The sequence below is a fragment of the Protopterus annectens genome, chromosome 3.part1 (assembly GCF_019279795.1).
Source record: "Protopterus annectens isolate FY-2018-M chromosome 3.part1, PAN1.0, whole genome shotgun sequence".
NCBI lineage: Eukaryota > Metazoa > Chordata > Ceratodontiformes > Protopteridae > Protopterus > Protopterus annectens.
This window is the reverse complement of record NC_056732.1, coordinates 1,106,925,904-1,106,947,839: the sequence shown is the minus strand read 5'-3', so window position 1 is coordinate 1,106,947,839 and position 21,936 is coordinate 1,106,925,904. Positions and strand designations below refer to the sequence as shown.

The 21,936-nt window shown below is 40.9% G+C and overlaps 1 protein-coding gene across 11 annotated transcripts in view; it reads left to right on the top strand.

Annotated features, from left to right (window-relative positions):
• The window catches only part of PTK2 (protein tyrosine kinase 2), a 4,250,095-nt gene that overhangs the window by 3,197,261 nt on the left and 1,030,898 nt on the right, over positions 1-21,936 (top strand). The gene's annotated exons all lie outside the window — the stretch shown is intronic.

Below are 21,936 nucleotides of genomic sequence, written 5' to 3'. Positions count from 1 at the left end.
GCAGACAGACTCTTCCTGAGGATTAAGCCCTTCTTTATGCCCAAGGTGGTATCTGATGTGACCCTTAACCAGGCCATACACCTTCCCACCTTCTTTTCCAACCCTCAAAACAAGGGGGAAAGAATTTTACACTCATTAGATGTGCACAGACAACTCAGATACTATCTGGACCATACTAAGCCATTCAGAAAAACAGACCAGCTTCTTGTAAGCTTTGCCCCAGGGGCAGAGGGGAAGCTCATCTAAAAACAAACCATTTCCAAATGGATTTCACACTGTATCCATTTTTACTATAGATTACATGGGAAACCCATCCCTAAGTCTATCCATACCCACTCCACTAGGGCAACCACCACTTCCACTGCCTTCCTCAGAGGAGTACCTACCCAGAGACATCTTGGAAGCGGCCACCTGGACCTTTGTCCATACCTTTACAAAGCATTACCACCTACCCCTCTTTACTAAGTCTAGGGCATGGTTTGCCGCTGCAGTTCTGCAAAGACGTCTGACCCATATCTAGGACTTAACCTATCCTTCCACCCCATTCCTCAGCTTTGGGAATCCTACCACAGGTGATGACTGCAAACGTGAATCACGAAGAACATAGTACAGTTGTGTACACTTAACATAAATGTAGATGTTAGAGTGTATTCACTGTTGCAGTCTTTGTTTTCCTCCCTCCATCCCCCATTTAACATCTTCCCCTAGGGGGACACAAGCTTCACAAGGTGACTTTTATCCATCAGGACCACTTCTCTCTTTTCCCTTGTGCTTCTGATGTGTTAGAGCAATAAAAACTGATGTAATGACATTGGCTGACTTGCTTTATAGCACTGACGACCTGACGTCAAACTAGAGGGGACGGCAGCCAGCGCATAAAAACATTTGACTCTGGTATTCGGGCCGACCGAGGGCTACCACAGCGGGTATAACCCACAGGTGATGACTGCAACAGTGAATATACTCGAACATCTACATTTATGGAAAGTGTACACAACTGTATTATTTGCAGTCTAACATATTCATACATCATTTAAAACACGTGGGCACTTCATATTGCTGAATAACGGTAATTTAGCTCAATTGTGCTGAGACGGAATTTGAGTATTTTAAAAGCATACTTCAAGGGTTATTTTAAAATTATGTCTAAGACAGTGCATAATTTTCTGCCAGCAGTTGTGACAAGAGGATAATTTATTGTTTCTTTAGCTAACAAATGTTTGTTATTTAAGAGAAGAACCAACAGTTGTTTTGTTTTTGATAGAAACAAATGTTAATGTATTTAGGAAAATAACCGATACTGCACTGACCATGAAATTAAAAAAAAAAAAGATACAGGCAAAATATGGAGTCCTCTTAGGCTATTGATAGCTGTGTTTGTTTCCATTTTTCATCATTCACTATTTTATGTATATGCACTGATTCCCACAGAAGTGGCAACCTGTACTTGTGTTGAAAATAACACTCTCTCCCAAGTAGCAGTTATGGATGCCCGTGGAATCTGCAGAGCTCCATTTTTGTGCATTTATTAATGGTAATTCAGGACACAGATATTTTGTGTAGTTAATAACAAGAACACATGCTTAATTTACACTGATGATGGCAGCAGGCATGACCATTCAAAACTCAGTGGTAGTGCGCATGCACAGTAGATTTTATAGATTAAGTAATGAGCCAAGCAAAAATATTTTGTTTTCCTTCAGAGTGTGTTCCTTGATTGCGTATAACAACTGGAAAGTTACTGTGACAGATATGTGATAAAAATAGTACATTTCATATTTTCTAAGTGCATGTGGTTGGTTGGGATGTACAAATAACCATAAATGTATACCATGTTATTCCCATTAATTTCCTGGACAGTTATTTAACAAATTTCTGTGTTATCATTAACAGTCCTAAATCTTATTTGGATTACTGGTTATAATCTCACTATCATCCACTATGTTATTTTTTGATGTCATAGTGTATTTAATGAGTTATTCTTTTTGTGCTGGTGATACTGGAGATCACTTTATGCCTTAGGAATTTGATTGCATCTAAATAAGTTATGTCCAGTGATTGTCTATTGTATTTAATCTATTGTTTATCCTTTGAGAGTGTGGTCCACTGCATGAAATATGAATGTGTCTTTTTCGTTTGCTATGCAAGCCCCTTCTCTTTTCCCTTTCTTGTTGAAAACTCAAAATATCTAACATGTAAATGTCTTACAAGGGCTTACATTGCTGTTTACCATGTTTCATTGTAACATTTTTGTTTTGTTCAGCCTGTAATAGCTACCACATGTACCTTATAGGCTTCTTAAAAACTGACTTGTCAACTAGATCAGAGTCCACACCTCTCTGTGATGTTCAGCTGAAGTGATATTGTAGAAAAGACTTCCTAGTGCAAATCTCATAGACCTCATAACCTCTCTACAAAGGATGTTGTAAGAGGGCCTTATGGTTCACCCAGCTTTCTCCCCAAGTAGATGTTCTTCGTGTTTCAGTGTTGCAGTCATCACATTTGGGTTATCTGCCTGCAGGTAGCCCTCAGCCAGCCTGAATACCAGAGTCTTGGATTCCTGCATTGGATGCTGTCTCTTCCATGACGTCAAGTCGTCAGGGGTATAAAACATGCAGCTGACGCCATTACTTCAGTCTTGCTTGCCGCGCAGTGCCCAAAGCAGAAGCAGTTCACAAATGTCGGTCAGCCGACTCCTGAAATTTTCGTTTTCGAGTTTCATAACCAAAGTCTTCAAAAAAAGCCAAGTACCCCATTGGGGATCCTTTTTCTTGCTCTTAACCGATGTTAGTAAAAGTTAACAATTGTCTTACCTGTGGAAAGCAAATACCTCATAAAGATTTTCATTCGTACTGCATTCCTTGCTTAGGGCCAGACCACGACATCCCTCGCTGTCGGTTTTGTGCCTTATTCAACCCCTTAACTATTCGTCGGGCTATATTTGCAGCAAATTATTTTGGTACTCTGTATAACTATCCAGAAATGGCTTCTGTAAGCCATCTGACTTCCGATATTCCAAAAAAAATGTAAGGATAAAGACAGAGACATACCTCATAGGTCCAAAACTGCCGACGCTGCTTCCGTTAAGCTAGTCGCCAGTTCGCCAGTAGTGAGGCACTTTCACAGCCCCTGACATCTGCTACCTCAGATTCGCAGGCCTCTACTGAGACCCATTCAGAGTCCGGTATGCTGCGAGATGCTTCTTCGACAATGGAACCTGCGGATGTCTCTACCTTGGATGGGTCCAGAGCTGCTGTGCAGGCACCGGCTTCTGAGGGTGTATTCACGTGTACAGACTTAAATTTTAAACCAACGCCATCTTTTTCAACCAGGCCTAAAACTCGACCCACGCCTAGAAAACCAACGTCCAAACTGCATGGTCAGACCCATATGCTTAAAAAAAAACAAATGCTTAGAAAGGCTGAAGACCTTATTACCTTAATTAGGGGAAGCCAGCCTTCTCCCTCTAAGAGACCTAGAACTGATTCTTCTTCTGTTTTTTCTGATCAGGAATCTGATATTTCTGTTTCTTCTGATTACCAGGATTAGCCCTTATCTACCTATGAGGATTCTGATGCAAAGGATTCCATTCCCTCTGCTTCCCCTCCAGAAGATTTTTTTTTTGGTGAAACCTTGCACACTCTTAGGGAGCATTTCCGATTATGTTGATTCCTGACTGTGCTGAACACAGAGAATTACAGGATTTAATGCATTCTGCAGAACAAGTTGGTAAATATATTTTGCAATGTGGTTTTGATTCTTTAGAAGTGTCTTGCAGGGCTGCTATCACTGGGTCTGTACTTAGAAGGCATGTTTGGCTTAAGGAGCAAAACATGCCAGATCATGTTAAAGCTAAATTACTGGATGCTCCCTTAAACCAAGACTGCCTGTTTGGCAACAAAGCAGAAGTCGTCCTCAAAAAGATGGAGGAAAAAGCTAAATCTATGCAAATTGTTAAAGATTTCCTGCAAGTACAGCCTCCCAGATTTAGTAGGCATTGGCCTTCAAAGAATTGGTCCTTTCCAGCCTCTAACAGGCCTTTTCAGTCCAAACCCAGGAACTGCAGACCACCTAGGTTACAGTGTCAGGCTATGCACAGGCCTAAGCAGTGGGGGGCTCCCACTTCCAAAGCAGGGAGTAATAAGACACCCCCCTATGGAAAAATGGCACAATGTCTTAAGCTTAACCTTAACCCTTCCAAGCCCTGGTCAACTGCTTGCTCACTTAGGCATGCAAAAAACAGGGAACTCATCACCCAGGACAAATGTGTTTTGAATAAAGTTTCCCAAGGATACAAATTCCACTTCCACACCCTACCAACCCCAAACAGTTGGCCAGACCTACCCCCAAATCAGTGGGCATGGGCTCTACAGCAGGATCTCTCTCTTCTAAGTATCAGGGCCATTCAACCTGTCCCAGCAGAAGAAAGGGGACAAGGTTTTTATTCAAGACTTTTCCTGGTACCCAGAAAAGACAGCTCCTGGTGTCCTATCCTGGACCTTTCAACTCTAAACACCTTTTTGGTAATCCCAAAATTGAAAATGCTAACACTTCAACAGCTGCTTCCTATGCTAGGCAAAGATGCCTGGTTGGCAACCTTAGACTTAAAGGGAGCTTACCTGCACATTCCAATCATGCAGGAAATACCTACGCTTCAGGGCAGGCTCCATGCACTATCAGTTCTCTGCACTTCCCTTTGGCTTATCTATTTCGCCCAGGGTATTCACAAAGTGTCTAGCTCCAGCCATTGCATTTTGCAGGCAGAGAAATATTCAGATATACCCATACTTGGACTTGTCTGATTCAGGCAGAAAGCCAGGACTTGCTATTAAAACATCTGGCATTCGTAAAGAAACTTCTAACCTCACTGGGGTACACCATAAATGAAAAGAAATCTCATCTAGTACCCTGCCAACAGATTGTATTCCTGGGAGCAAGCTTGAACACAACTTCCCAGATGGCTTTACTCATTCCAGCGAAACAAGTTTATTTGACAGACTACTTTAAACGACTGGCCACAAAGACCCAGCTGTCTGCATGGAAAATTCTGTAAGCCCTGGGGTTCATGGCCTCTTGCATTTTACTAATTCCATATGCAAGGCTGCATATGAGGAAACTACAATGGTATCTAAAAAGCCTATGGTGTCAACATTCTCAGGGCCTGGAATCAATGATTCCTATCATTCCTTGTGTAAAGACAGAGTTCCTTTGGTGGGCAGAGGCCTGCTACCACAACAAAGGGCTCCCTTTCACTCTACCCCCTGCCACCCAAACCCTAACAACAGATGCATCAGACTATGCATGGGGGGGGGGCTCACTTGGCAGGGCAGTGCATTCAGGGCAAATGGAACCCGAGACAGATGCACTTGCATATCAACCAAAAAGAAATGTTAGCTGTACAGAATTCCCTGACAGCCTTCAAAGACCACATTTCTCCAGGACAATTATTGGTAAAGATGGACAACACCACGGTTATGTGGTACATAAACAAGCAGGGGGGGGACCCACTCATACCCTCTCTGCAGACTAGCCATGACTTTGTGGAACACAGGCTTGAGCTACCAAGTACACTTACAGGCTCAGTTCCTGCCAGGCAAGCTAAATTCTCTGGCAGATGACCTAAGCAGAAATCTCATGGACCCACATGAATGGAAACTGCAACCAAAATATTCAGCCTGTTGAGGAACAAATGGGGGACTCCAGAGATGTACCCGTTTGCCTCCCCTCAGAACTACCAATTGGACAAATTCTGCAGAAGGACTTCCCACAGTCAAGCTTGGAAAGTGGATGCCCTGTCCTTTACCTGGGAAAACCTCTTGGTTTATGCCTTCCCCCTCTGCCTCTCCTCTCAAAGGTTCATCTAAAGATCAAACAGGACAAGCCAAGGACAATACTGATTGCACCAGACTGGCCATGCCAGCACTGGTACCCACTCTTGTGCAGTATGACACTGCGGGAACCATGGCACCTGCCTCAGACCCCTTCCCTGCTGTTCCAGTAGGCGAGCCAGATTATGCACCCTCAGCTTCAAACCCTGAACCTTGCAGCATGGCTAATTCCTTGAGCTCTCCAATAGCATCCCTCAGTAAGCAGGTGCTAGATGTCATTCTGGAGGCAAGGAGGCCTAGTACTAGAACATTCTATGCTGACAAGTGGAAAAGATACGGTTACTGGAGCCAGACTCAGGGGATGGGCACAATGGTGCCCAGCTTACTGCATATACTTCAGTACTTAACAGAAGTGATCCACAAGAGCCTGTCCTTCTTGTCAATTAAAATTCATGCCTCTGCCATTTCAGCACCTTATAATACTGAACAACCCCTCTTTTCTCACCCCCTGCTAAAGCAATTGCCCAGAGGGGCCAAAAATTTAACACCTCCCAGGAGAGCCCCTACTCCAGCCTGGGACCTTAACTTTGTATTGGAAAAGCTCACTCTCCCTCCTTTTGAGCCAGCTGCAACTGCAGAGATGAAATTCATTTCTTGGAAAACAGCCTTCCTTTTAGCCATCACTTCAGCAAGAAGAGTATCTGAATTACAGGCCCTTATGGCAGTGGAGCCCTTCATTATCTTCCATGCAGACAGGGTTTCCCTCAGGACCAATCCTTCCTTTGTGCCCAAGGTGGTATCTAGTGTGGCCCTAAATCAGTCCATTCATTTGCCTGTCTTTTTCCTCTGAATACACAAAACAAAGGAGAACGAATACTGCACTCTTGGACGTGCACAGACAACTTAGATTTTATTTGGACAGGACTAAGCCTCTCAGAAAATCTGAACAGCTGCTAGTTGGCTTTGCTGCAGGGGCAGAGGGGAAGGCCATTTCAAAGCAAACCATTTCTAAATGGATAGCCCATTGCATTCATTTCTGCTATAAGCACCATGGAAAATATACCCCACAGGGGATAAGATCACATTCCACCAGGGCTGCATCTACCTCTGCAGCCTTTCTCAGAGGAGTCCCTACCAGGGACATCCTAGAAGCTGCTACCTGGAGCTCTGTACGTACCTTCACCAAACTTTACCACATGCCTATTTTTTCCAAATCCAGAGCTGGTTTTGCCACTGCAGTCTTGCAGGGCTTAACAGCTGGCCTTAATGCTTTTTAACTTCCTCCTCCCTTCCTTAGCTTTGGGAATCAACCCAAATGTGATGACTGCAACAGTGAAACACGAAGAACATAGTACTGTTGCAGTCCTGGTTACCCTCCCTCCAGCCCCCTGACTTCTCTTGGCTCTACCTCTCTTTCTTGTTTGGTGTATTTAAGTTTTCTGGTGTATTTGCTTTTTGATGGAGGTGTACCATAACATATAATTGCTTCCGATTGTGGGGGCACCTGACATCTGGGGCAAGAAAAACTAATATAATGGCGTCAGCTGCATGTTTTATACCCCTGACGACCTGACGTCATGGAAGAAGAGACAGCATCCGACGCAGGAATCCAAGACTCTGGTATTCAGGCCGGCTGAGGGTTAACTGCAGGCAGATAACCCAAATGTGATGACTGCAACAGTGAATACACCTGAACATCTACATTTATGGTAAGTGTACACAACTGTACTTTAATTATGTAGATAGAATGTATTTTTTGGAGGGGTCAGAGTTAATTGGGAAAACACTGACATTGTAGGACTTGTTCTCAGGAGGGCCAGACAGAATCCTCTGGTCTTCCAAAGAGTAGACTTACTGGATAGAACCGTCTTAGCATTCCTTATTAAGACTTCTGTAGTACAGTCAACAGTCATGGGCAGGTTTAGGAATCACATTTGTGTGTCCTCTGTTTTAAGAACAACAAACTGTCTGTCTCACATTAAGATTCCAGTGAGAGCTAGCAGATAGAATGAACAAGTCCTTGTAAGAGTTCCATGATGGATAGCTGCTACTTAGACTGCAGTCTCAGATGGCATCCAGGTTATCCATTTCCATCCTCATCATGCTTCTATCTCAAAATTCCAGGAATGGTACAGCTGGAACATCAGATGCCTGGATAGCTCTTCACCGTCAAACTTGGGTGTGCTCTTAGACTGCACCAAGGTGACCTTCCTTAATTTCCTGCTCAATGCCTTTGATCTTTTTCAGTCCATCAGTAAAGAATCACTAAGACAACTGGGAAAAGAAGTGTAATGTACTCACAGCTGTTGGTGTTAAGTACTCCACAACATACCTTTTCAAGGAAAAAACAAAATATTACGCAAATCTAGTTTCACCATGGCTTGCATCATGCACGCACAAAAGCACTTTCAGCATTTTTTACAGGAGTCAGAACAATAAAAGATCTGGAGGGAACCATTGTGGTAACTTTCAGAGTGGTTGCTAGTTGAGAGTCCAAAGCAGTCAAAAACACCAAGTTATGTTGCCTTTTTTTTCAGGAGGACCAGCAGCTGAAAACTGTTCCACTGAGAAGTTATTTGGGATTGTATATTCCCCCACTTTAATGTGTGGCTTGTGGCTGGCTGTATTGCAGGACAGGTGGTTAGTTACAATGATATCCGGAGGCATCCTACCCTATCAAAAGAGTAGAGTAGGAAAAGAGGTATTAAAATCTCATAAAAAAAGAGTCATCCAAGAGGTCTCTATAGAAATAGAAAAGGATCATGTTGTTATTTCAGGTTCTTTTTAGCTGCCAAAAAGCCAAGGGACATCAGACCTATACTTAGTGTGAGTGGTCTAAATGAATTTATCCCCAAGTCATTCTTTCTGATGATCATGGTTTAGTCTATCCTTTCTTGTCTGTCAGAAGATGGCTAAATGTGCTCTTTACCTTCAAGACACCTGTCTCCACATAAAGATTGCCAAAGAGTTGGGAAAGTGTCTACGCTTTCATGTAGGAGCCAGCATAATTTTCATTTTTGGATGCTTCTATTCTGTCTCAGCCCCAGGGGTGTTAACCATGTATGTGCCCATTTTTGCAGTGTATTGAGGCTGCAGAGAGTAAAGGTGTTTCCTTACCTTAACAACTGTCTCCTAGTTGCTCCAGCGCTGAACAGGCTGATTTCTACGCAGGAGTCTCTTCTAGTCTGTAGGAGTTATGATGAACAGTGCAAAAGTCCTAGATGGAGCCCTATCAAATACTCACATTCATAGGAAGCGCACTGGACTCTGTACTGGAGAGCAGTCTTCCCTCAGACTGCATCCTTCCCTTACAAAATCTGGTACTTCAGACTATTCAGTGTCAGGCAGTCACAACTTTACCATGACTGACTTGGAGCACTGGATCTCAAGGTAACAGATATATACATTGTTCTTTGTGATGGGTTGTATGTGAGAGCCGTACAGTAGACTTTGAATGAAAATAAAGTGGTCCCAATTCACTGAACCATAAATTAAATGCAATAAATTAAAATTTCCTAGACCGGCAAGTTGCATTTGAACTGGTGCCTTCGCACATTAAACCTCATTCTGGGGCAGTCAAGTCTCCACCCCTGTTCTGACTGTCACTATGTATGCGTCTAACCTGCAGTATATGTGTGTAGGAGGGATTTTTAAAAGTAAATGACCCAGGGTGTATGGTCACAATTAGAAGCAGACAGTCTACCCATCAATATCATGGAGATAAGGGCAGGACTTTTCAGGACTCCATGATGGTAGTTTTATAGGTAAACAAGTGGGGGTAGAGTCATGCCTACTGCACTTTTCAAGAAGCCATGAGAGTGTGGGAATGGACTATGCCTTCAGGATACCTTCTGGTTGCCAACTATAATTCTGATGAGGCTGATGTTTTAGTGAAGAGGCTAAGTTGCTGCATACTGATGCCTCTAAGTGGTCTCTCAGCTGATCAGTAACTTGGAAAAGCTCCATTTGGTGGGAGATCCCTGCTGTGACCTCTTTGTATTCCCAACCAGCATCATTTGCAACATCTGCATTTCCCTCATCCATCCTTGGGGGGGGGGGTCTAAACAATGCTGTCGTTCAGAAATGGGTTTATTAAGTCCTTTACGCTTTTCTTCCATTTTTCTGCTTTTCCAAAATTCATTACACAGTTCAGGCAGAGCAAGTCCAAATTCATTCTCACTATCCCATTTTGGTCAACAAGTGTAGCTTCCTATGCTTAAACCTCATCTTCTGGTGAGTCTTCCATTTTGAGGCCCTTCAGAAGCCTTCACTCTCTACATTTAGTGGCATTGCTGTACTAGTTCCAGGGTACGTGCTTCTGCCCAGAGGCCTTAAACAAGAACAATTTATAAAAGTAAATTGACCTGTTTTTCAGTATGAGTTACTTCTGAAAGATTGGATCTGTTTACAACTCCAATTTCAGCAAAGCTAGAGTACCTTTCTCAGATTTTTGAAACAGGTTTAAGCTACTCCTTTAATGAAGTGCATCTTGCTGCCATTTCTGCCTTTCACCAAGATTTTATTTTTTTGTCCGTAACCATTGTTAAAGGTTTGTAAAGCCATTCTTCAGGGGTACATGCCTCTACTGGATTTATATTTTTTCAGACAAATTAATTCCTCCTCCTTCTGAACCAGCAGCTGTTGTGTAATTGAGGGTATGTCACAGAAAACATTTTAGGCTATTTTTTCCACTAGAAGTATTTGAGTTACAAATCTTATTTGTCAGTCTTCCATACTTAATCTTTCCTAAGTATAAAGTGTCACCATGAACAAACAATTTTTTTATTATACTCAAGATGCCTCTAAAACAAGTAGATTCTTACTTTCCCTGTATTCTTTTTACTCTAACAGATATGAATATTTATTGTATTGTATAGATGTCTGCAGCACACATTTTACCTGGACAGAACCAAGTCTGTCCGAAAATATTCTGAGTTTTTTATCTTCTTTATAATAAGAAATTAAACTCTAAAGTATCAAAAATGATTTTATCCAGTTGGTTGACTCCATGTATTATTTTTGGTGTATAATTTTTCCCTCCATGGTTACCAACCATCAATCCTTCCCTACTGGTCTTGAGAGCATTCAGTCAGGGCCATCGTGTAAACACCTGTGGAGGAGGTTTTATGCCCTCACTGGCTGGCATCCCAGCAGTGAGGGCATTTTGTGATCATACCCTAACCTCACTCTTGTGAGAACACGTCACTGCAAGACATGCTGTGTCCTGTTATGTTTGCGCATGCTTCCATCCACAAACAGTGAGAGATATTATTACTGGCTGGGAACTGTCAGACCTGTGTCTCCAGATTCAGCTTCATTGTCCTGCAAACATCCACTTGCATAGTGATGACTGTCAAACTGGAACCAGAACTCCATCCCCCCATGCCAACTGGAACCAGAATGCTACACTCTCCATGCCAGTTGGAACCAGAACTCCACCCCCCCATGTCAACCGGAAACCAGAACTCCATCCCTGGGATTGGAAGCCAGTGACTGACACTCACTCCTGCCCTTCTCCAACAGATTTTCAGTGGCTAAGCCTAACTAATTCATAGGATCCTAGAAGTTAAAAAGGCAAATTTGGGGTGAGGCCATTTCAACTTTGTCACTACACACCTTTAGGCCTTGTCTGTCTTTTCAAGGAGGGCTAGGCAGTCATACCAGGGGTACATTTATGAAAACCCATCTAGTTGTTTAGCTTTTAAGGTGGACAGTGTGTTACTCTGCTTACTTGTAGGGAAAGGTTGTTCCATAGAAGGGATAGGCACTGTGTGACAGTTCTCTGTGTTCACTTTGTTTTGTTTATTTGTTTTGTTTTATTTGTTGGAGTGGATTTGTCTGTGGTGGTGGTGCTGCGGTAGCGTTGTCGCCTCACAGTAAGACGCTGTCTGGTTCGATTCTCAGTTATAGTGTCTTCTGCGTGGAGACATGCGTAAATGGGCGTACCTTCATTGAAGGTTTACGTCAGGGCTGGCAACTTGGTACGTAAAAATCAACTGCCAATCATTAGTGGACCGGAGTTCTGCTGTGGTGACCCCTAACCGGGAAAAGCTGAAAGACACATACATACATATTTGTTGGAGTGGATTTAGCTATCTAGCGCTAGTGTTAGCTGGACTTGTTTGACTTAAGGTATGAGAGTTCTTGGACTACCGGATGCCTTATGGATCTATATTCAAGACACAGGATGCCCCTAAGGAGTCTATATAAAACTGAGTATAGAGATAATGCCACCGGTCTTTCTTTGTAGCTCAGATCTTTTACGCCTGTGATCTTTTTAGTTACAAACCTACATGTCTTTAAAATTGAGTGATATGTTTGGATAGGCACATTGTGAAGGAGGTATTGTACTCAATGATGGGTCTAATCAGTTTGGTACCAGGAGCTGAGGACTTCTTTTGATCAGGAAGAAATACCTTTTGCTATGAGCTATGCAAGCTAAAAGGATTTACTAACTACTGTTACAAGGTGTGATAGTCAAAAGTAAGGGAGCCATCCACCTGTCAACAACCTTTTCATGTTGAAGTAGTATGTTAGCTGAAACGAGAAAGTGGTTACTGAATACAAGAATGTTACACTTTTTGGCAATGAGTTTGAGTCCATTTTTTGTAAAATAGTAAAGTACAGACAACACCAAAATGGCTATAAGTGTAATAGAATTAAATTAGGGTGTTGGGGGATGGCATAATGGTTAAGGTGTTTACCTCACAGACACAAGGTACAGAGTTTGATCCTCAGTTTTTGAGGAGCATGCCTTGGCCTAAAATATCCCAGAAGGGCAGCTTTCCTAGTGCTAATTTATGAACCTATGGAATTGTTTTTATTTGGAGTTTAAGCTTGAAATCCGTTTAAGCGGAAGATCACTTCTCAAGCATGTGTTTCAGTTTAGCTTTCCTGAAGTCTTGGGAAAGAAGCATTGAGCTTGGGCCATCTCTGTTATACTCAGGGCTTTATCCCTCTATGCTACAGATATGGCTGCACTAAATTTTGCTAGGAGAAATGCAGTAAACTTTTGCCTTTTTGTGTAGAACTTGCTCAGTTAAGTGGCTTCCTCTCAAGCATTTTTTTCAGAAATGCATCCTTAGTTAATGTTTGTGCAGCAGCTTCTTGGGCTTCATTGAATATTTTTGTAAGACACTAGAAGCTGGATGTGATCTCTGTGTCTTGGTCTTCCTTTTGGAGCCACAATTGTTGAGGCTGTGTTCCCATTAAGATGGATACTAAGGATGATAAGGTAGGGACTGTGTTCTGTTGTTGATTAAAATAGACTTCTTTGCAGCAGATACAAAAGTTACATACTTACAATAACATTAAATCCATCCTGTTCAACATATCCACCCTCCTTCCCTCACCTGAGAACAGACTTGATGTGGAGAAGTCTTAGTACATGTGTATTTTGTTTTTGATGCACATAACAGAAATCTGTAGAGGACACTAACTTGGAGTATTGTGGGTAAAAGGGAGCATCTGGTAGCCAAGCAGAGGCTCAGATGCTGAGCTGACTGAAGCCCTGTGTCTGCAGTCCTGTTATTAACTGGTGGACTTGCTTATCCAGGTCTAACACTATGGTAAGTACATTAACTTTTTTCACTACCACCAATCACTTTTATCCTTAATTTATTATCTCTTGAGGGAAAAGAGTGTTTAAGTGCTTGTTTCTTATTAAAAATTACTGCAAAATAATAAAAATCATGGGAAGCAAGCAACATACAGTGTTGTTTTCCCAGAAATGTTTTAGTTGGTTTTACATATCAATAATCAATCAAATTGACAAATACAACATAAATGAACTATATACTATGTCCATAACAGAGTATACAAATGCAAGCAGTTAATACTTCTCTAATAAGTTACACAATTTCTACCAAGCAGTCAATTGATGTGTTGTATTACTAGTTCTCATTTTTATGGTAATGTCATTATTACAAACTGATTTAGCTAAATTAATACATTTACTGTTAAATGAGATAGACTTAGTTTTCCAATTTTTCATAATGACTTTCCTTGCTGTTGATGAAATTGACCATAAAATAGGTATTTGATATGTTGGTATGACTTCTGGGATTGATATATTGAATAGTATAAGAGAATCTGTAATAATGCAGTTATCAGTCTACAACGGTTTACAAAAATACCTAAACTCTGTCCAAAAGGTTGTAAGTTATGGCAACTTTATGTGGTGTTAAAATTTCCATGTGTAAATTCTGTAGTATGGAGAAGATGTTGCTTTTCCTGCTGATTTCTTTTTTTTTTATTATTATTATTTGTAGTCACTGTTGTGCTTTTGATGGTTTTGTACGTTCCCTTACAGCCACACACACACTTTTTAAAAAAAAATGTTGTTCGGAAGAAAAAATGATCATGGGGATGTAATGTTTGGCATTATGGTTTTGATGTTTTCATTGGGTCTTTTCAAGTTATCACAACTGTGCACATTTGTTTATTTCTTTTCTTCCTATACTGATTAAGTCATAGTGAAAGTAAAAGTGTGTTAAAGCTGACAAAATGATGGAACTCTTGACACCTTTGTGGAGCATGTGCATGCTTGCTGGCACAGCAGTACACTTTTTTTCTCTTTTCCAGCATTTGTAAATCATAATGGGAAAAACTTAAACTACAAAATTAATGGAACACAATATATTTGCAGAGTACATGCCTTTGATATTGAAAATAGCTGTCCTGTCCTGTCCAGTTTTACTTCCATGAGCAATAGCTTGCTACTGCCCATTGAAACTGTGCAACACTTTGTGTGGCTGAGCAATAAACTTTTCCCCCCCACTGGCTGAATGTGCTTTAGAAGGGCACTGAGAAGCCCTGATAATGAACACTGAGGTGAATTTTTGTATTGGCTTGTGCATACACAAGCCACCGCACTGTACGTATTGAAAAACATTACAGCAAGTTAAGTGAAGATAATAACGTATACCGTCATCAGTCAGATTTGTTTACAAAATATGCTACAGTGAGGTAGTTTGTAAAAGAGGAAATACTTTCTAATTTGCATGGTGAAAATTTCACTTTAATGGTATTTGCTAGATCTAAAATGAGTCCAGGTGTATGCAAGGTGGTTATGTAGGCAAATGTCCCTTTTCCTTAAAGCAGTTATGCTCATGTAGAGTTTTAAGATGTTTAACAAAATTACATCGGACTCTACAGTAGCTCAATTCATTTTTTCCCATAAGATGGAGGGGAAATTTGGGTTGTAGTCAATATTTTATTGAAAGCCTTCTCTGAAGATCAGACTGAAAGTAGGCCTCATAAGCATCAGTACCCCTTGATACCCTGGCCTAAGAGACTATTAATGAATCTTGAGCAAAGATTTTATAGCTAATGGAGGAGAGAACAGTTTTGATGATTGTGTGAGTGTAAGGGAGACTAATAATACAGTTTCCCCGGCTGTAACTGGCAGCTAGTTTGCTTTCTTTAGTGCTTGATAGTGATGCTGTCAAGTTTGAAGGCTAGCTGTACTGAGGGTTGGAGTTTAGGGCTGTTGTGGCAAGAGGGAATATCCTACTTTAGATGTAAAACAGTTTAAGCTTACAAATTTTCTCTCTTTTTTTCAAATATTAGCATATTTGATAATGTACAGCATGTAGTGTATACCTTTTCAGTACTAATTTCAGTGTGTGCTTTAAATGTAAGTGACGGATCATGCTATATTCTGGCTATCTGTGTTGAATGATTTGAGAAACTGGGAAGTCAAGAGGGTGAAACATGGATGGCTGTGGCATTTTTAAGCTTTGGAGGAGTCTTACAAGTTATACAGTAAGCTTGTTAGTACTGAGCCAATACTAGAGAGGCCTTGATTTCATTTTATATGACTGAGTACATTTTCAGTACTGATTTCAACATGTACTTTAAATGTAAGTGAGGGATCAAGCTAGACCTTTCCCATGTATATTTGCTGAAGATTTTAGGTAGCTGGGAAGTCTGGGAGCTATGAATACAAAAGTCCTGTGCACTGTTTTAGTAGAGTGTACAGTAAGCTTATTAACATGGAGCCAGTATCAGAGGATCTTTATATTTCTTTCAATATTGTCTTTATAGTTCTTCCAGATTTTAGAAGGAGCATTTCATCAACATGCATGCATGGTCACTTTTATTGGTGGGAGGTTCATACTAGGATCATTGATAAAAATAGTAAAGGTTACCTGGCTCAGTACCAACCCTTGTAGTACTACCATATTAGCACAGCCGACATTGGATGAGGTCTGTCAGTGATGATTTGACTGACGTGATCTGCCAAATTAGTCTGAAGATTTTTTTTAAATTTGTGCACACATATTGGTTTAGTGACTCAGTGGCCCTTCTCATAGCCACAGGTAAGGCACTGGTGGAAAGGCTTTTCTCCATAGTTGACAGAAGTGTAACTGTGGTGCTACAAATGGCTGTCAGTTTCTTATACCCCTGTCAAAAACCTTGCTGGACCTAAAGCAGCAATCCATATTTATTAACATAGCTGGAGATATGGTTTTACATGATTATCTCCCGTAATTCTGCTGTAAGTTTATTTATTTTTTATTTTTATTTATTTTATTGTACATTTGTTAACTGGGAAAGTCCGACTGGATATATGTCCATTTTCAGCAGAGGCCCAGGGAGAAAAGCTCCACATTTAGATAACAATCAACAGACTAGTACAAAACATTTATCATTGTGCAGTGAACTCCGGTAGGTATTACAAACACTACTATCAAGACAGCAGAAATACTTTTAACAAGTGGAAAAGAAAAACATATTTTTTATAGAAGCAGGATGCAATAATTAATTTCACATGGTAAAAAAGCATTGGGTAGTCAGCAATAAGTTGCTTATCTGTAAGGGTTTACAATAGCGATGATGAGAAGGAACTGAAAGTTTTACTGAGGCTGTGAAATTTATGTAATACATGGGCATAACCATTTATTTGTAAGGTGGGATTTGAGTGTGTTAATGAAGTGTGATTTAGTGGGGGCAGAAGTTATGGGGGGGGGGGGGAGTTGTTCCAGTTCAGTGCTATAGAATGGGAGAAAAGGGCTTTCCCAGCATCGTTATTGGCCTTAGAGATGCAGAGGAGGGATTTGTCAGTAGAGCGGAGAGGACAATTTGGCCTGTAGAGGGAAAGTAACTGGCTTAGTGCTGGGGTTTTATCGGGATAATTGATTATGTTATAGGTAATGACTAATTGGTGAAAGATGAGTAGCTGGGGAAATTCTAACCGTTTAAGTCCTCTTAACGAATCACAGTGGTGGGTTCGGAAAGTGGAGTTGTGGGCAAACCTGACAATTTTGTTATAGCAGGATTCCATTTTGGCAAGATCTTGCTTTTTGACTTGGGTGAGGATTGGTGCAGCATATGTTAGGGTGGACAGCAGATGAGTTTGGGTTAGAGTGACACGTGCCTGATGTGAGAGGAAATTTTTATGCCTATATAGGGTTCCCATTTTTTATGGACCTTTTTTATAGTTTGTGAGATATGGATGTCAAAGAGGAGGTTGTTGTCAAGTTCAGCACCAAGGAGTCAAGTGTGATCAGAGGGAGATATAATGATGCTATTTTTGGATGAGATAGTAAAGGATAGAGGGGTAATAGATTTATTGGGGGTAAAGAGAAGTAGTTTGGTCTTATTGGGGTTTAGGATTAGTTGGATATCAGTTACCCAACTTTCCACAGACAAGAATGATTCTTGGATAAGTTTTTGAAGGGTGGTGAGGGATGGAATAGAGCAGATGAGAGTCGAATCATCAGCGTACTCTATGAGAGAGGCATGCTGGGTGGAGGTGTGTAGGTTGTTTGTGAATATGGAGAAAAGAAGTGGGCCCTAGTATTGAGCCTTGTGGTGCACCTTTTGTAGTTAGTAGTAAGGGAGATTGGGTGCCTTGCCATTGGACTGATTGCTGCTTGTGTGACAGGTAGCTTTTAAACCAGTCAATGGTAGAAGGGGCAAAAGACAGTAAGGCTAGAGAGTATAGGAGTTTGGAATGAGAGACCATATCAAATGCCTCAGAGAGGTCTAAAAATATTGACGATACAAAATTATTGTTATTTCTGTGTAGTTTGACTGAGTTGGTGAAAGAGAGAAGGGCGGTAGTTGTACTACGATTTTGCCGGAAGTTGTGTTGTGGAGGAGGGAAGATTGTGAGAATCTAGGAATTTCATAACTTGGAAGTGAATACATTTTTCAAGCAGTTTAGAAAGTGGGGTAGAATGACGATGGGTCGGTAATTTGCAAAGTCATAAGAAGTTCCACCTTTGTGAAGTGGAATAAAATAAGAAACTTTCCAGTGTTGTGGGATATATGCTTCTTTTATGGAGCGATTGATAAGGATAGAGACTGGGTACGCTAGAGATTCTGCAGCTATTTTCAGGAAGTTTGTAGGTAGATTGTCTGCTGCAAGGGTGGTGGATTTCAGTTTTAGAAGGAGTTTTTTTATTGTGGAAGTGGGAACAGGAGAGAGAGTAAAGGAGGGGATGTTACTTGTACTTATAGTGGGCATTTGTGTTTGGTTGTTGTTAGATATTTTGGAGGATGGTGTCTGGATAGATTCTGTGAAATAGTGATTAAATTGGGGGCTATGCCATTTGTATTCTTGTTGGATTAGGGGGCTGGAGTGGTAGTTTTCCCTGGTTTTAGTAGAGAGTTAATAGTGTGCCAGACTTTTTTGGGGTCTTTTGAGTGTTTGCTTTAGGCCTTAAGGAAGTAGTTCTTTTTATCCAGCTTGGTTTGATTTTTGGCCTGATTTCTTAGTTGTTGGAATTTAAGCTTGACAAGGCTAGTGTTCTTTCTTACATGTTTTCCAGGATTTGTCTCTGACTTTTAGTAGGGCTCTGGTGTCTCTGCTTAGCCATGGTGCGTAGTCTGCCTTGACCCTAATTTTTCTACTGGGAGCAAGACTGTTAAGGATATTTAAGACTGTACTGTTGAAGTAGTCCATGGCCTTATCTAACTATAGGTTAAGTAGTGGTACCCAGTTAGTTTGTTTTAGAATATAGTTAAAGTCTTAGATATTTAGTTTTCGGTCATTCCTAACTTGCCTGAAAATTAAGGGGTTGGGGGCTATTGATATGTTTGCATAGGAAGAAGATGGTCACTGAGATTATCTGGTAAGCAACCTGCGTGGTAGTTTTGTTTGGGGTAATTGACTAGTGGCCAATCCAGAGTGGATTGTTTGTAGGTTTTTTATCTAATCTAGTGGGTTCTATGGTGAATTGAGAGAAGCCAGATAAAATAATATGATTAGTGGGGTTGCTAGAATTATAAGCTATCCAGTCAGTGTTTAGGTCACCTAGTAGGATAGTTTCCTGTTGTAGATTCTCAGAGATCCAGTGTAATATTTCTTCAGTTATTGGGAAGTTATTACCTGGTGGGATGTAACAACAGAAGATGTTGATTTATTTGGTGGTGTTTGCATATTGAGTTGTACATAGGAATTCTGCATTTTGAAACTTAGGTAGGGGCATTTGCAGTGGTTTAATGTTGAGAGAAGTTTTAAAGAGGATAGCCACTCCACCTCCTTTCTTACCTACTCTATCCAGTCTTAAAATGTTACAACCTGGTGGAAGAATTTCTTCATTTTGAATATTGAGTTTAGCCAGGTCTCAGTTATGGTTAATAAGTCTGGGGAGTAGTATGCTATAAATGCATGTAGGTCTGGGAGTTTATTGGATATGCTCCTGATGTTGATGTCGAGTATTAGCAGGTCAGAGTTATGTATAGTTGCGAGTAGGGTGTTTTGTGGGTCTGGGTTTGGGTATATATCCCCTGATAGAAGCAGGTGTTTTGTCATGTGTAGTCTGTGTTTAAAAGTGTGTATTTTTAGGTTGATCTGGGTGATATCCTTATACTGTAGGGTGTATCTATGTGAAATTTGAGTCTGTGAAGTATTGGGATGTCTGAATAGTGTAGGACTGATTGTGAAGTTTGTGTGGGCAGGTCTTCGTGTAGGTCTGTGTAGTATGGAATGAAGCATTTTCCAGAGGTCTGTGAGTGCGTATGCTTGTGGTGTTTGTAAGGCATGTGAGAGTTAGGAGAAGAAGTGTTAAGCTGTTTTTTGTGAGTAGTAGTTTGGCATAAGGTAAGTTGTGGTTAAAAGGTTGGGGGAGTTGTGTTGGCATGATTGGCTGTTACTATTGCGTTTGTTGGTGGGGGTTGTGGAAGTGGCTGTTGAAATAAGGAGCTATTTGGGGGTGTGGATGAGTTTTTTGGTTAGAGATGACTGATTGGTCAAGGTTTTTGTCAGGTGATTAGGGGTTAGAATAAATGTAGGGGTAGTGGGGTGGGTGGGAATTGGGGGTAGGGAAGGGAAGCGGAGTGAGCCACGGGCGAACGGAGCAGAGCCCACCAGCCATGAGAGTAAAGAGCCAATCTGCGAGGTTTGGCCAGACTATTTTCTGTGTTCTTTTAGATTTAATAGAATCTTATAGCTATCTGACTTACTATTTCTATTAATTTTTTTACACTTTGAGAAATTGCTGGAGTGAAAGGGGTGGCCTAGAGGGAAGTGGCTACTGCTGCGGACCCCCTGTGCGGTATTTAACAAACATTTACACTCATGGAAATACAGGGTAATTTCAGAAATGTTGTTAACCTTGTTTCCATTTTCTTTAACAGATATGGAGACGGAGTTTGATTACTGCCAAGTTCAATAAGTCCCGAGCAGCAGTCCTCAAATGTTACAAGCCTTTCCAGGGGTGAGCTGGGTTGGGTGAGATAATATTTGCTAGAGAAGTCCTTGTTTCCATTTTCTTTAACTGATGTGTAGACAAAGTTTGACTACTGCCAATTTCAATAAGTCCCAAGCAGCAGTCCTCAAATGTTACAAGCCTTTCCGGGGATGGGTGAGATAATTTTTGCTAGAGAAGTCCACTGCCGTCAGGTTCCCAAGCACTAGCTTTTGAAAAAAAGGCGTGATGCGCAGTTATAAGCGTAGGCAGGTATAAGTCTGTAGTCTTGCTGCAAAGTCAGGGATCAACCACAGGTAAAAGGCTGATTGTGGCATATATGAGGGAAGGTGGCAGGGTTGCTGTGCTGAGACTGAGACTAAGGACGTGAGACAGTGAGTTTGGCTATTGTGGCCCCAACCATGTTAAAGAAGGCAGTATGGAGATGGAAGAATTTTAGATATTGGTCTATATCTTGGCAGATTGTTTTTTTTCTGTTTATAGAATAGTTTCTTTGAAATAAAAGTTTAGGCAGTAAACAGCTGTAGGTCTCTGCCTATGTAATGTCATGGGTAGAAGAGGCAAACCAGGTGGGCTGACTAAATTTTCAATAAATGAAATGGGACATTTTTGAGTGACTACTTGATGGCCTTTATTTGGCCATATTCATCAGTCTTCTACTCTTTGTTTAATCTTAAGGTATTTATGATGGCTTTCAGTAACAATTTTTAATTTTCATTTAATGTCAGGCATGACTTCTTCTTGCTCTCTTTCTCTACTGAGCATTAAATGCAGCTGCTAACATTTGTTTCCTCTCAGCCTTTTAAGCTAGTAGGGAAATATCTGTGCAGGATTTTTGTAGGACACTTGAAATCATATGCTGTGAATGGGTATATATCTCAGAGAGGGTCCCAAATAGTATTAACAAGCACTACAAGCAGAGCTGTTGCCATACTTTCCTGAGTGGATCTAACAGCAGCCAGTGTTTGATCTGTGCTCGGCCCTTTAAACTGCTAGTATGATATCATATGGGAAAAGTAATTTAAAAAAATTATGCAGAACAGTTGAAACAAGACACCTTTGGTGGGGGAGGGATATTAGTGATATCCACATCAAGGATTGTATAGGCTTTCTTTTAAAGGATCAGGCCTGACAGCATTACTGACACATGTATATAGATTATGGAGTACTGCTTCTCTGTCAAATTGTTTCTTAACTAGTTAAAACCAGCAAAGATTACTAATCATTTAAAGAACACTCGTAATAGTTACGTCTTTGTATTTTCACTCTTCAGTCTCATTTTGTACTTGCTTTTTTTTTTTTGTAACCTAAAAACTAATTATTAATGCCTAGCTTACTAACCTATAAATAATAACTCTTCCTCTACAGTATTTACCAATGCAAAGTTTATCTTCTTAAAGTGAATTTTTCATGATCGGAAATGTTTTGCTGCATCTGATGAATTAAGT